Genomic DNA, 15,768 nt, shown 5'->3' on the forward strand with positions numbered 1-15,768 from the left:
GGAGAAAAGTGGAAGCAAACAAACCCTTTCTTAAAAATAATAAAAAGAATAGCGTATGAATGAAGAATGAACTTAATAATTTAAAATGCAACATGAATCTCAGTTACTTCTCCTTTTCCCAATGATCAGATAAATACAATTGAATTGAAAGAGAAAATTCTACCAAACAGATTTTGGACAGCAGGCTGAGTTTAGGAGGTAACACCTAAATCCCTGAACATGTGGTGGCCTTTACAGTTGGTTACATATTTCTGGGCCTGGAACCACAAGCTAATAGATTGCAAATGAAAGAATAACTTTCAGATGAGACATCTGATGCATCAGCAACTACTGGGACTGGAAACAAGGAAAGACTATTGCTTCTTACTAGAATGATGTAAACCTCCAAATTTCAATAGAGAACAAAATTTGACAGTGAAGAAGGAAGAACAGAGATTTCTGAAAACGATTCCTATGACATTCTTCATTTAAATAGAAAAGAATACTACAAATGAAGCATTTTGGGGATTTTTATCTAATGTGCTGAGGCCACCCTTCAACCTCTTTGTAGTACTAAGTTAAATATTGCTTCTCTAAATGGAGAAATTCAGTTCAGGAAAAAAAAGTGAATTTAAAAATTTAATGATAAATATTTGACAGCAGGTATTTTCATTGAAAACAAAATAAAAGGGATGATTTTATGAATTTTATTCAATACATATTGCTATTTGTAAACAGGTAGAGGATTATCACCCAATTTTCTTTTATTTAGCTATCTAACACTGTAGATTGTTTTTATAACAGGAAGAACTAGAATTAGAAGAAGAAATAGAACCAGTGGGTTCATTCCAAGGTTTCTCCCCACTTTATTTGTAGTAATAGCTTGGGTCCTGACCAGGAGTTCTTCAAATATCTGTGAGAGTACAGTAATTAAAAATGTTAAATAGGTCTTTCTCTACAGCAACTCTGAATGCTAGAAAATGATGGATCAGTTTCTATCACTTCTTCAAGGGAAAAAAATGTGCATTCCAGAAAATTTATTCCCAAAGGGAATGCAATTTCCATGTTCCTTTCTTGACAAAATTATCAGAGAACCAAGGTCAGTGAAGTGAGAAATGAAACCATACGGGCAGAAAAGAATGGAAGTGTCCTAAAAAAATAGTGTTGATCACAAAAGTTCCTGATTTTTCAACCCTCTCTGGACCCATGCTTTTTACTATGAAATTTTTCAGCACCCAACATTGTGGTAGTTCATCTAATTTGGACTCAAGTGTGTTATACAATTTGTCCCAAAGGGCTTTATAATATAGTGTGTGTGTGTGCGCATGCGCGTGCGTGCGTGCAGATACAGATACAGTACATATAGATAGATAGATAGATATTTAGGTATTATATGTTATGTTTGGATTGGGAAAATTAGAGTAAGTCTAGGCTGACTAAAGAATGCTGTACATAAGATTTTCTTTCCTTGTTAATTTGTTATGCATATTCAAAAGTCCAAGGACTAAAGTTATCCTTTGGAAATTCTTTTATTTTAATCCTAATTTTAAACAAAATATTTATAGCTTACATAATCCATGTTAAAATTTAGGCTGGTATCTCTAAATTGAAGTAATGAATTCATTATCAATCTCTTTTCAGAAGAGATATGCGTTTCCATTTACATTTACAAAATAGATTCTTTTCCTAATTAACAATGGTATTGATAAAGCTCTTCTCCTAATATCCTCGGCAAAAAAGATTAAAAGTTGTGTGGAGAAAAATTAAAATAAAGGTGAAATTTTAGCTACTTAAGCATATACCCTGTTAGCATTATTAAAGAAAATTGTAATTATGGGAAAACATAAATAATTTATTTTTTGAATTTTATAACCAAAACCAGCAGTAATATTTGCTTACATTTTGAACAAAACAATATCTATGAATTTATTAAATTGAACTTGGCTTTAAGTAGAAGATTTACAATGAAATAAAAAAAATAACTTTCTCCATTTTGTCTACACCACCCACACCCACCTATATCTTCTAGGAAAACGTTTATATGCAATAGACTTTTATATGCAAAGTTATAAATGATTGGTTAAAATGAAAATTTATTGATTATACAACTTTTATGAGTAACCATATGTTATTTAATTTACAACCCACTAAAATATTCTATTATACACCATATCAATCTTCTATTTTCTTGGATTCCACTTGATTTCAGAAATGAAGCCATAAGATAATGTATATTTCACTGATTTTAGAAATACCACATAAATGTACAATATCTAAGGTGGCATAAGTTGCTATGATGAAGGTTCAATCTGTGTTGGTGGACAGGAAAATTAGAGTACATATAGGCAAACTGCAGAAGAGAAAGCACATTTATTTTTTTCTGAAGGCTGGTAGGGAGAAATACTGTTGCCAAAAATGGGACTTTTATGCTTGTTCTGCTTCTTATAATTTCCAAGCTAGTGAAAGCAAGGTAAGAAAAATTCATGACATCCCACCCATCTAACTTTTAGAGGGTGTCTATAAGATGCACATATTGTTTCCACTCACCTTACTTGTGTGAGACATGGTCTTATAGCTACAAGTACATAAAGTTAAGAAGACAGGTATAGGAGGGAGTATGTGTGTGAGTATGTATCTGTGTATGTCTGTGTGTGTGTGTGTGTGTGTGTGTGCATGTGTGTGTGAGAGAGAGAGGAGAGAGAGAATGCTGAAATTGCAGTATCTGGTGAAATATCTATGAGCATAGTAAACAACTCTAAATCTTGGAATCTATTATTTAAAGGAATGAAAGAAAGCATATTATAAAACAATGAGCATTCTTATTATAGAATTGTAGAAGATTGTATTTTCCTAGGATGGCCTAAAATTACATCTCCCATATCCTCTTCTTAATGACATCTTATTAGTCCCATATCAAAAGACAAAGTCTAAGAACCTATGTGTGGGCTACAGGACCAATAGAATGCAGCAGGAGGGGCAGTCAGTCACATTTGGGGCTAAGTCACAAGAAGCTCCACAATTTCTTCCTGTATTTCCAGGAATCTCCCAGTCTTGAGATCTTCCATTTGCAATTAAGCCATCTTGCTGTGGAACCTAAAACACACAGAGAAGACATAGGGTTTTCAGTCAACAAACTCAGCTGGGCTCCCAGTGGACACCCAGGAGCAATCAGCAGCCATATTAGTGACACATTTTGTCATGAAGCACAGTTTATATCTGACTAAAACTATATGAAAGTCTCCCAAGACAAATCACATTGGTGTCAACCACAGAACCACAAAAATGATATTATTTTTAAAATCTATTTGAAGACAATTGGATATACAAGAATAAATATGAAGGCCAGATGATAAATATTTACTCTGGACATTGAGTAAAATCTGTCTTAGTTTCCCTTAGAATTGTAAAAGAAGCATTATTTAACAAAACATATCTTCCTTTACTCTCTGCTGTATTTAAAGTGATTCTTTAAATCTACAGTGTAATGGAATTACTTCAGGTATGTATATGGTTAGAATGTTTTTCTTTCATTTTCTTCTAGGTTTTAGTCATTATCAAAATTCAAATATCCCTAGATAGATTTGAGATGTTACCAATCATTTTTACCTTAATTACAATAAAGGATTTGAGAGTAAGTGTTAAAAATAAGAATAGAACCAATTTGACTGCAGGCTTTGAATGTAAGAAAGAAGAATAAATGGAGAAAGTGTCAAATAGAGGAAGAACTAGAAAAGAATCTAATGCAAATTTCCCTTACTTTTTACTTTTATCCACAGTCATTCTCTGTTACAATTTAGATCTAAAATGTTTCTCAAAATTCTCATGTGTTTGGAAGATGATTGGATTATGTTGCACTACACAATTGATGGATTCATATATTGATAAGTTTAGTAGCTGAATGTGTTTAACATAGCTGAGTTTGTACTTATCAATAAGAAACAAGATGTGGAGCTCAGACCCAAAGGCCTAGCCACAGGCCTACCTGGAATAGAGCTGCACAGGTCACAAGTAACAGCCAGAGGGCTTCCCATATTCCATCTATAAGTGTATGCAAATCTCAGTGAGAATCCCACATGGGCCAGAGTGACACAGCTGTAGGAAAGACCAGACAGGGCCCTACTCTGACCCTAGCAGCTTGGACCCACAGGCCTAGCCAAAGGACCACCTAGTAAAGAGATGCACAGGTGCACAGGCAACAGCCAGAGGTCTGCCCAGATACCATTGGTGAGTGCATGCAGACCCCACCCAGAAATCCACTCTGACACCACTGACTCAGGTGCACAGCCCCCAGCCAAAGACCCTCCTAGAAAACAGCTACATTTTGGGACAGGCCCCAGGCAGAGGCATGCCCAAATTCCATCACAAGTATGAACAGGCCCCAGTCAGAACCTGGCCAGGACAACAAGGAAGTGCATGGGATCCAGATGGCCACCCATTCTGAACCAAGGAATTGGCACAGAGGTAAACAGCAGAGAAAAGACCACTCGTTGGCTTTCAGAGAATTGAAAACCACTGGGTGAGCAAACAGTTGACTCAGCAAAGGCACAGCAGGTTGCATCTGTTGAAATGAGAAGACACGTAAACAAGTCTCAAAAGCAGATTTTGAGATCACCTAAGGCAACCTCAAAGGGAAATGAGATAGAACAATCTGATACTCAACCACCTAGACTCCCTGAACTGGCAAAGAGAGAGGATCTGGAAAAAATGAAATGAGAAAAAATATCTCAGATAATGACAGAAATTGTGTCCATAGTGCAAGACATTATTAAATCTAGAGCAGGCACAAAAAAAAAAAATAGAGGAGCTGAGGAACATGATGGAATCTGGGCATAGGAAACAAGTGGAATCCATAAAACAGATGCAAATGGAGTTACAGGAGATTAATAGCTCCTTCAAAAGTTTCCACAGCAGATTGAGCCAATGTGAGGACAGAATTTCAGATATAGAGACAGGAATGCAATTAGTGACTAGGAAAGAAAAATTTCTTAAATATAGTAAGGGACCATGAGAAATTAATCCAGAACCTGCTAGATGGTGAAAAGAAGAATGACATAAGACTGATTAGTGTCAAAGAAGTAACAAGAGAGAATGGAAATGACATAAAAAACTGTTCAAAGAAGTAGTGGCAGAAAATTTCCCAAGCAGAGGAAAAGAACTTGACATACAGATAAGTAAGGCATATAGGACTCCAACTAGTCTTGATCAAAAAAATCTACACATAGCCATATAATAGTTAAGATTCCAGAAACCAAACAGGAGAACAAATTTCTACAAGCAGTTAGAGAAAAGAAACAAATCACATATGAAGGAAAGCCAATCAGAATCACAGCAAACTTCTCATCACAAATCCTCAAGGCAAGAGGAGCCTGAGTGAAATATTTCAAGCCTTAAAAGAAAACAACCTCCAGATTGATGTGCCCTCCAATTTACCTTTCAAAATTGATAGAGAAATAAAACAGTTTCATGGCAAAGAACACCTGAGGAACTTCATGAATACCAAACTAGCACTCCAAAATGTTTCAACAATAGCCTATGAAAATACAATGAAGATCACAACCTCAGGAAGCCCAGCAGAATGAATTCATGAGGCATGACAAGAAATTAAATGCAAAGTGGGGAAATCCAATAAAAAGAAAAAGTCATGACAAGGATAAATCAAAACATATCAGGTAAACCATCAATATTAATGATCTCAATTCACCAATCAAAAGAAATAGACTGGCAAAATGGGTCAAGAAGCAAGATACAGCAACATGCTGCATAAAAGAAACACACTTAATTCAAAAAGAAACTCATAGACTGAAAGTTCAATGGTGGAAAACAATACTCTATGCAACGGGAACCTGAAAAAAATCAGGAGTAGCTATGCTCTTTGCAGATCAAATGGATTTCAAACCAACACTGATTAAGAGAGACAAAAAAAGATACTACATAATGTAAAGGGAAAAATCCAAGAGGAAGAGATGACAATCATAAATATATGTGCACCAAATACTAGTGTGCCCAACTATATAAAACAAAATAGACCACATACTCGCTCATAGAATGTGTTTAAGTAAGAGTAAAGGAATTGAAGTTATGCCCTGCATATTATCCAACCATAGTGTGATTAAATTGGAGATCAATAGCAAAAGAAACCACAAGAATATCATAAACACATGGAAATTGAACAACACACTTCTGAATAACCAATGGCTCACAGAGCAAATTAAAGGAGAATTCAGACAGATTCCACAACTAAATGACAATGTCAACACAACATACCAAAATCTATGAGACATAATGAAAGCAGTCTAACAAGGGAAATTCATAGCAATAAATATTCATATTAGGAGAATAGAATGAGATCAAACAAACAAACTGATGATGAGCCTCAAACTTCTAGGATAAGAACAGCAGGACAAACCCAAAGCTCATACAAGGGAGGAAATTATAAAGATCAGAACAGAAATCAATGCAATGGAGGAAAAGAGAACAATACAAAAAATAAATGAAGCAAAGAGTTGGTTCTTTGGGAGAATAAGAAAAATTGGCAAAACCTTAGCCCACCTTATCAAGAAAAAGGAAAGCCTGAAATCCATGCAATTAGGAATGAAAAGGGTGAAATTATAGCATTCAACAAAATCCAACATGCATTCATGATAGAAAAACCCTACAAAAATTTGGAATAGATGGTCTCTACCTCAACCTGATAAAAACCACCTATGAAAAACCAAAAGCCAATATCATACTAAATGGTCAAAAACTGAAATCCTTCACATTAAAATAAGGAACAAGACATGGATGTTCACTATCACCACTCCTGTTCAATATAGTTCTGGAAACATTGGCCACAGCAATTAGACAAGAGAAAGAAATAAAAAGAATAAAGATAGGAAACAAAGAAGTCAAATTGTCATTATTTTCAGATGATATGATACCCTATATAGAAGATCCCAAGAAGTCCACCAAAAGTCTTCTAGACTTAATAACCAAATTCTGTAAAGTACCTGGATACAAGGTCAACACACAAAAATCAGTAGCTTTCCTGTATAAGAAAAACAGACTCATTGAAAAAGGAATTGGAGAAACAGCCCCCTTCACAACACCATCCTAAAAATTGAAATACCTAGGAATCAACCTAACAAAAGAAATCAAGGACCTCTACTCTGAAAACTATAGCACTTTGAAAAAAGAGATTGAAGATGATATCAGAAATGGAAAGACATCCCTTGCTTCTAGGTAGGAAGAACCAATAGAGTGAAAATAGCCATACTTCTAAAACTGCTATATAGATTCAATGCAATCTCAATCGAAATTCCAGCAACATACTTCACAGATCTTGAGAAAAGAAATCAAAAATTCATTTGAAACAAGAAGAGACCCAATGTAACGAAAACAATTCTAGACGACAAATACAAGGTAAGGGATATAAACATCCACAACTTGAAAACATACTACAAAGCTACTGTGATAAAAACAGCATGGTACTGGTAAAAAAACAGACCCAAGGACCAGTGGAACAGATTAGAAGATGCAGAAACAACTCCAGACACATTCAGCCACCTCATCTTCTACAAAGGAGCCAATTTCCCTAACTAGAGAAAAGATAGCCTCTATAACAAGTGGTGCTAGAAAAATTGTGTTTCAACTTGCCAAAGATTAAAACTAGACCTACATCTGTCACCCTGCACTCAACTAAAATTGAAATGGATTAAAGATCTAAATATTAAAACAGAAATGCTGAACTGGCTGGAACAGAGGTTAGATAGAACTCTTGAAGCCATTGGCATAGGAAAAGATTTCACGAACAAAACCTCGGTAGCACAAACAATCAACAAGTGGGATCTCTTCTTATTAAAAGGCTTCTGCACAGCAAAAGAAACCACCAGCAGTGTGAAGAGACAACCCACAATGTGGGAAAAAATCTTCACCTGCTCTTCCTCAGACAAAGGTCTACTATCTCGAATCTATAAAGAACTTAAAAAGATCAGACCTCCCAAATTTAAAGGTTCAATCCAAAAATGGGCATCTGAAATGAACAGACATTTCTCACACAAAGAAGTAGAAATAGCAAATAAATACATGAAAAAATGTTCAACATCACTGGTCATTCAAGAGATGCAAATGAAAACAACACTGAGATTCCAGTTCATTCCAGAAAGAATGGCTGCTATCATGAAATCAACCAATAACAAATGCTGTTGGGGCTGTGAGGAAAATGGAACCCTTCCCCACTGTTGGTCAGAGAATAGACTTGTGCAACCACTGCAGAAATCAGTATAGAGGTACCTCAAAGATTTAAGACTATAGGTCCCATTTGACCCAGATATTCCCCTGCTGGGTATCTTCCCCAAAGAATTAAAAGAATCATACCACAGCAATATATGTGTATCCATGTTCATAGCAGCACAGTTTGTAATACGTAAAACATGGAAACAGTCCAATTGCCCATCAACTGGAGCCTGGATAAAGAAAATGTGAGTTTTGTCTATAAAACAGAGTACCACTCAGCCATAAAAACTGACAAATTAGAGACATTTATAGCTAAATGGATGCACATTGAGGCGATATTCTTAAGTGTAATAAAGGACACATGTGAAAATACCGAATAGTTTCTCTTCTGTGAGAAGCTGAAAGTGTAAATAAGGACTATAAAGTAGAATACATAACGAGAAATAGGAAGAAAAGGGGCAAAAGGGAAGGGAAGTTTGAGGAGTAAGGAAAGGAAAAAAGGGGATAGAATTAATATGAGAAAATGAAAAAATGGAAATATAGACTTTGTAAATAGGGAGGAGTGGAGGAGTTGAAGGGAGGGCAGGGGAATGGGGATACAATAAGAATCAAGATGTATTATGTAAAGGTACAAATCTCCCATGATGAATGTCATTATATTGTATACCTAAATGTACCAATAAAATTAATCTAACAAAAAAAACCAAACAAAAGCAATATGTGGAATGCTCAGGAGTTTGCATATGATCTCTCCTTCCAGGAGTTTATGTTTCAGGAGTTGACATAGGCACTGCATTATTTGTTTAGTTGTACTTTGTTATCATTAATATATGAATTATTTTCCAATAACTGGTTAAATCATTCTTTTAAAAAAACATCAAAATCATTTTGCCAGAATTCTTTAAAAATCTTCAAAGATGATGTCTAAATTATACATATATATTGGATCATAAATATACTTGAGTGACCCACACTATTAGCTTCACTTTTTTATTATTCATTTTATTAATACAGTTTAGATATACATAATGAGATAATGAAAACATTTATCATAGGGAATTTTATCTGTACATAATACATATTGATTCTTCTTTTTTTCCCATTCCCCACCCTTCCCTTCATCCCCTCTTCCCCTCCTTATTTACAAAGGCTTTGTTTCCATTTTCTCCTTCTATTTTCTTTTTCCTTATTTCTTTGGCCCCTACACTCTCCATTTTTCCCTTCCCATTCGAACATTTTCTTCCCATTTCTCATTATCTATTATACAATGTAGTCCTTATTTACATTTTTGTTTTTTAACCACAGAGAAGCAATGCAATATTTAAACATGTGTGTCTGAGTTATTTCACTTGTCTATGGTCTCAAGATACATGCATTTACCTAAAAATGTCTGAAATTTAGCATTCTTTATAGCAGAGTAGTACTCCATTTTATAAAAATACATCTTCTTCATCCATTCATCCCTTGTTGGGCATTTGGGCTGTTTCCAAGTTTTAACTATTATAAATTGTGCTGCTATAAACATGGGTGTGTATATATTGTTGAGGTATGATGCTTTTAACTCTTTCCAGGAAGATACCTAGAAGAATAAAGCTGGGTCAAATGGAACCTCTAGTGCTGGTTGTATGAGGAATCTGCACACTGATTTCCACAGTAGTTTTGCCAGAAGACACTCCTACCAATAGAGGAAAAGGGTTCCTTTCTCCCCACGTCCTGCCAGAATTTGTTATTAGTTGATTACAATAGCCTTTTTTTCTGGGGTGAGATGAAATCTCAATATTGTTTTAATTTACATCTCTCAACCAGTGATTTTTGAATATTTTTTCATATATTTGTTTGACATTACTATTTCTTCATCTGAGAAGTGTCTATTCATTTCAGATGCTCACTTTTGGATTGGGTCTCTAAATTTTGAATGTCTTATTTTTTGAGTTCTTCATATATTTTAGATGTTGGTCCTTTGTCTGAGAAACAGCTGGCAAAAATTTTTCCCACTCTGTGGTTTGTCTCTTCACTCTGTCGGTGATTTCTTTTGCTGTGCAAAAGCTCTTTAATAAGATGAGATCCCATTTGTTGATTCTTTGTATTATTTCCTGTACAATCAGGATTTTTTTTCACAAAGTCTTTGCCTACACCTATATCTTCAAGACTACCTATTCTTTTTTCCGATCGATTTTGGGTTTCAGTTTCAATATTTAGTTTTTTATCCATTTTGATTTTAAGTTAGTGTATGGTGATAGATATGGTTCTAGGTTTAATATTCAACATGTGGAAAGCCCATTTTCTCAGCACCATTTATTAAAGAGGCTATCTTTCTTTCAGTAAAGGGGTTTGGCCCCTTTGTCAAAGATATGGTGGCTGAGTATGCTTGGAATTATTTCTTTATCTCCTAATCTGTTCCACTGAGCCTCAGGTCTGTTTTGTTTTGTTTTGTTTTACTTTTGTCAGTATGATGCTGTTTTTATCATGGTAGCTTTCTAGTATAATTTCAGGGCAGAGATTAAGATGCTTATTGCCTTGCAAATTGGAAGAGATGGTATTTATCTCTATGGGATAAAAGCCCTCTATGACAAACCAATACCCAAGGTAATACTAAATGGACAAAAGCTGGAAGGTTTCACTATAAAATCAGGAACAAGAACCAGATGTCCAGTGTCACCACTCTTATTCAATATAGTTCTGGAAACACTAGCCAGATAGACAAGAAAAAGTAGTAAAAATAATAAGAATAGGAAAGGAAGAAGTTAAATTATCATTATTTGCAGATCACATGACAGTTTACATAGAAGCCTCAAAAGGACTTCTAGATTTAATAACCATATGCAGCAGTATACCTGGATACAAAATCAACACTCAAAAATCAGTACCATTCCTGTACACAAACTCATGGAGAGAGAAATTAAGGAAACCACACCCTTCACAATAGCATCAGAAAAAATGCAGTATTTGGGAACCAACCTAACAAAAGAAGTAAAAGACCTTTACTTGGAAAATTATGATACTCTGAAAAAGAGATTGAAGTGGATATCAGAAAATGAAAAGATATCCCTTGTTCTTGGGTAGGAAGAACCAAAATAGTGAAAATGGCCATACTTCCAAAATTGCTAAACAGATTTAATGCAATCTCAATCAAAATACCAACAGCATACCTCACAGAATTAAAGAAAACTATCCTAAAATCATTTGGAGCCAGAAGAGTCCTAGAATAGCAAAAACAATTCTGAGCAACTATTATTTTTACCTTACTCATTAGTTTTTAATAATTAATACTTTACTATGAGTATTTACTAATTAGTTTTACTTTCAGAGATGTAATTGAATAAGAAAATGAATAGTAGTACTTATGCTTACCAATATATGCATTATTAGGGAAAATATTTTTTACTCATTGTATGTGTATGTATATGAGGTATGAATGAAGATACAATAAATGTTTAAATTTAAAAAGTTATTACAGTAAAAAACCTCAAAATACTTCCTTTCTCTTCAAATACACTTATCCCATCATTCTTCCACTTTCTGAAGCAGTTCTGGAAGTCTTTTCATGAATGTCTTTAGTTGCACAGCTTAAGATGTCATCCATAAATTCAAAACATTTATTTGTCATTTATTAGGGAAAGAGTCAGATGTCATCACACAGTGCCAGATCTGGTGAATAAGGTTGATGAGGACTCACTGTAATGTTACTGTAAGCCTGCCTTTCCTTCCACTTGATGGCACTCGGCAGCACCATTTATCATATATGTTTAATCATACTTCATAAAGACACTCATGAAAGACAACTTCCAGAACGGCCTCTGAAAATGCAAAGAATAGTAAGTGAAAATATTTTGGGGGGATTTTTGGCAATAGACCTTTTACTGTAAACGCAATAAGGGAATCCTCAAACTTACTGAATACTTTCATCTTCATATTCACAATGTTAATTTAATATGGTTATTCCACTATCATATGAAGTATCATATTCATGTACTTGAAAAAATTAAGGCCAGTGAAAAGCAAAGATAAATTCTGGATGGTAGGTCCCTTTTTATGAGGAAAATAATAGTTTCCCATTTGCTACAGTCAATAGAGCACTGCTTATATTATTTTGGTCAGAGTTTGGTAACATAACTACTAAACCTGGAAAATTAGACTTGAAAGTAGGTACATTGCTGGCCTCAATAAAATAGGGTTTTCCATTGGTAATAAGAAGAGGAATTGGCTTTTGGGTGGCAAAAGCAAGAGCTGCCAATGTAAGGTATGCTCTTTGTCGCTGTAAAATTAAGGATTTTTTCCAGTGAAAGATTAAAGGGGGCTTTTAATTTTCCAAAGCATTGTTGAGAACTTTGCTATGGTAGGGCAACAGGGAAAACCTTTGGTGGCAAAAGTGATCAATCATGGAAAATGAGTTAGACAGGTCAATAAATATAACACTGGCAAGCAGACTTTGATGTATGAGGGAATAACACACTCTAATATGGTATATTGTTGTGCCAGGTGCCTTGATGGAAAACAATGCATCTTCCAATAGACTCTTTAGCTTGGAATTTCCATTTATATCTGGGGCAGCACTTTTCATTACTGATAACAATTCAAAGTAATGACGTGAGCCTATAATCAGTGATGTGAATGTTCTCACAGTAAAAGGGATGTCTTTTGATTCTATGTTTATTATCACTCATAGAATATTCGAGTGAACTAGCAATCATTAACTACTCTTGCTGATTCTGTTAGAGGTAATCATCTTTTAAAATAATGATGGTGGGATGGCAGGTATATATACATCTGTTGTTCATTTCTATTGTCAAGAATAAATATGTAAGTGAAGGACAGTTACCACACCTTAAATAGGATGGAAAGCAAGGTACAATGTGAATAGTTAGACAGAGGAACTGATTTCATCTCCAAGACATCTCTAATATTTATGGTTTTTATTTTTCTATAAAATATATGAGTAGGCAGAAAAATTTAAAAGTTCTTGTATTGATTTGTTAATTTGTCTTCATCTACTGTTAGTGTTAAATTATCATTACTTTGCTTTTTCATAATTAGAGCACGCTGATTTCCATATCTTACACAGAAATTGACATAGAACTGTGTTCAGTGTTGTGTCCTGTTCAAAATATTGCATTCAGCCCATATTATTTATAATCATTACATAAGTTCAAGAATTGTAAGAAAACAATAAGGAAAATTTAAAAATTGGAAGACCTTCTCTTTCCTCAAAAGATTTATAATCTATTGGAGATGACAAGATAAAAAGAATGAACTCTGGCAAGAAATTTTTATAGTTTTGACTCCTGCATAATAATTTTGCACCTTTTCCATTTTTTCCTAAAACGAAGAAGCTTTTCTCATATTGGATTAAAAAAAATCCTCCAACCTCCACTGTCATTCTTAATCATTCCATCTCCCTCAAGAGTACATTATGTCACATCATAGTCCACTTAGACATGTACACACAGACACACATACACAAATACACACAGATGCACACACTCTCACTCACACCTCATCTTCAGTTTCTTAGTTATTTGATTACTTTCCTCAACCTATGTAGTAGCTCAGACTTTCTCACCTGTTTGAGTTTGCTAGGCCAGCCATAGGAAAGCACAACACATTGAGTGACTTACACAAGACATTGATTATCTCACATTGCTAAATGTTAGAAATCCAACATCAAGGTACTGCATGGTTCCTTGTGAGACTCTTAGGGAAGGATCTTTTCTAAAGCTGTCTTTGACTTATTGATGGCCATATTCTCCATGTCTGTCTTCATACTGTGTATTGTCTATGTGTGTCTAACTCCCTGTTCTGATTTCTCTCTTTGTACAAGAACAGTCATTTTGGATTACAGCTGATACTACTCCAGTATGGGCACATTTTAATGTAATCAATTAATCTGCAAATATCTTATTGTAGCTGAACTAATTGTATGTGTGGCCTATTTGAAAATAAGCCCATATTTTGAAGTACAGGGGTTTAGGAGTTTGATATGAAAAAAGTAGAGAGATCCTAAATTAAGTTATAGTCATCAGGTCAGGATGAAGGAGAAGAGAAAACTCAGCTAATGGCTTTAGGGAAAACTAAAACAAGCAAATAAATCTGTTCCAAATTCCCAAGCCAAGGTTGGAGCCCTTAACTGAAAACTCTGGGAGGAACAACTAGGTGCCACTAGATTCTGCTTACAAACTCATCCAATCAAAGATCTACAAGATTTTGATTTTATAGATTCCCCACTTATCCCTAAAGTTTGTCACTTCATATGACCCCACCCTCCTACTGTCTTGATCACTTTCCCATAGCTGGGACACAGTACTCAGAAGCCACAATTTAAAAAGGAAATTTAGTCACCTTCCACAAACCCCACCTTTGAACACATGAAGATTTTGGAAGACATTCTAGATCTACCCTTATATATAGGTAATATAGGGTCAATTTAATCATATTATTTATTCATCCACCCAAGTGGGCATGATAACATGCTCTGCTTTTAAAAATCCAGTGAAAATTTTGCCAACTGATATTTATCCATGTTGCTGGAAATTCACCCAGGACTGGGCCTTTCTTTCAGGCTAGAATTTGTAGTGGTTCAGTAGACTCTTCTATTTCAGAGACCTCTTGGTCTCTAAAGCTTAGACTTAAAAATTGCAAAACATGAATTTAGGGAGAGTACACTCCAACCCATAACTGCATCATATAAAGTCTTGCTATCCTTTAGACTTCTGTGCCAGCTCTCACTTTCTCATTCATGCTAAACCAGTTGAAAGCATGTGTAATGATTAGTTCTGTGAAATTTCCCCAAATATGATCACCTCCAATTCTCCCCTTCATGAAGAGGTAAAGTGACAAAACTTTAGCGATTTCATATTAGACCATTGGGCAAATAAATGGTTAAGGAAGGACACAAATTCATGTTTTCTGACCTTAAGTTTCAAGATACCTTTAGTATATCTTTATTCTTCCACATCCTTACCATTCCTGCACATCTGGATTTCAGTCTTTCTGGACTTCACCCTGCCCTGAACTTTGGTTCACATAATTTTTTCAAAATGTTTCATCTCTTATACTGTGTTATATAAACATGAGAACTGAGGGTGTAGCTCGATGGTATAATGTTTAGCTAACATGCAGAAGTCTTGTGTTCAATCACCAGTGCAGAGAGAGGTAGAGGTGGAAGTAGAGGTGGAGATGGAGGTGGAGGTGGAGGTGGATGTGGAGAGGAAAGAGACAGAGAGAAACACATAGAGTGAGAGAGAGACAGACAGACAGAGACAGAGAGACACACAGAGTGAGAAAGACACAGACAGAAAGACGGAGACAGAGATAATTTTTCAAAATCCTTAGAGAAAATTCACACTAGGCCAGAAAGGATTATGATAAATTGACTTATTATATAGCCTATTAGTCTCTACTTCTCAAACTTCTCCCAATCATCTCAAATACCTTTTCATTAATGTTGTAGAAATCAAACATCTGTGTGCATTTTAAATCCTCATTAAGCCATTGTGACTTCATTGCTTCCATGGAAAAATATGAAGTATATTTCTTTTAAATGCCCAATAAAGTGTATTTTCTGTAATGTACTACTCT

At 34.9% G+C, this 15,768-nt stretch overlaps 1 long non-coding RNA gene across 1 annotated transcript in view; it reads right to left on the minus strand.

Moving 5' to 3' along the window:
- Positions 1-1,500: 1,500 nt before the first annotated feature.
- LOC110345477 (uncharacterized) overlaps positions 1,501-15,768 on the minus strand; it is a 62,133-nt gene continuing 47,865 nt past the window's right edge. Inside the window, exon 3 of the long non-coding RNA XR_002388849.2 lies at positions 1,501-3,072. This is a non-coding gene — a long non-coding RNA (uncharacterized LOC110345477). The remainder of the gene's footprint in view (positions 3,073-15,768) is intronic.

This window comes from Heterocephalus glaber, unplaced genomic scaffold (assembly GCF_053883595.1).
Source record: "Heterocephalus glaber isolate CG9 unplaced genomic scaffold, H.glaber_assembly_v1.0 deba00001543, whole genome shotgun sequence".
Classification (NCBI taxonomy): domain Eukaryota; kingdom Metazoa; phylum Chordata; class Mammalia; order Rodentia; family Bathyergidae; genus Heterocephalus; species Heterocephalus glaber.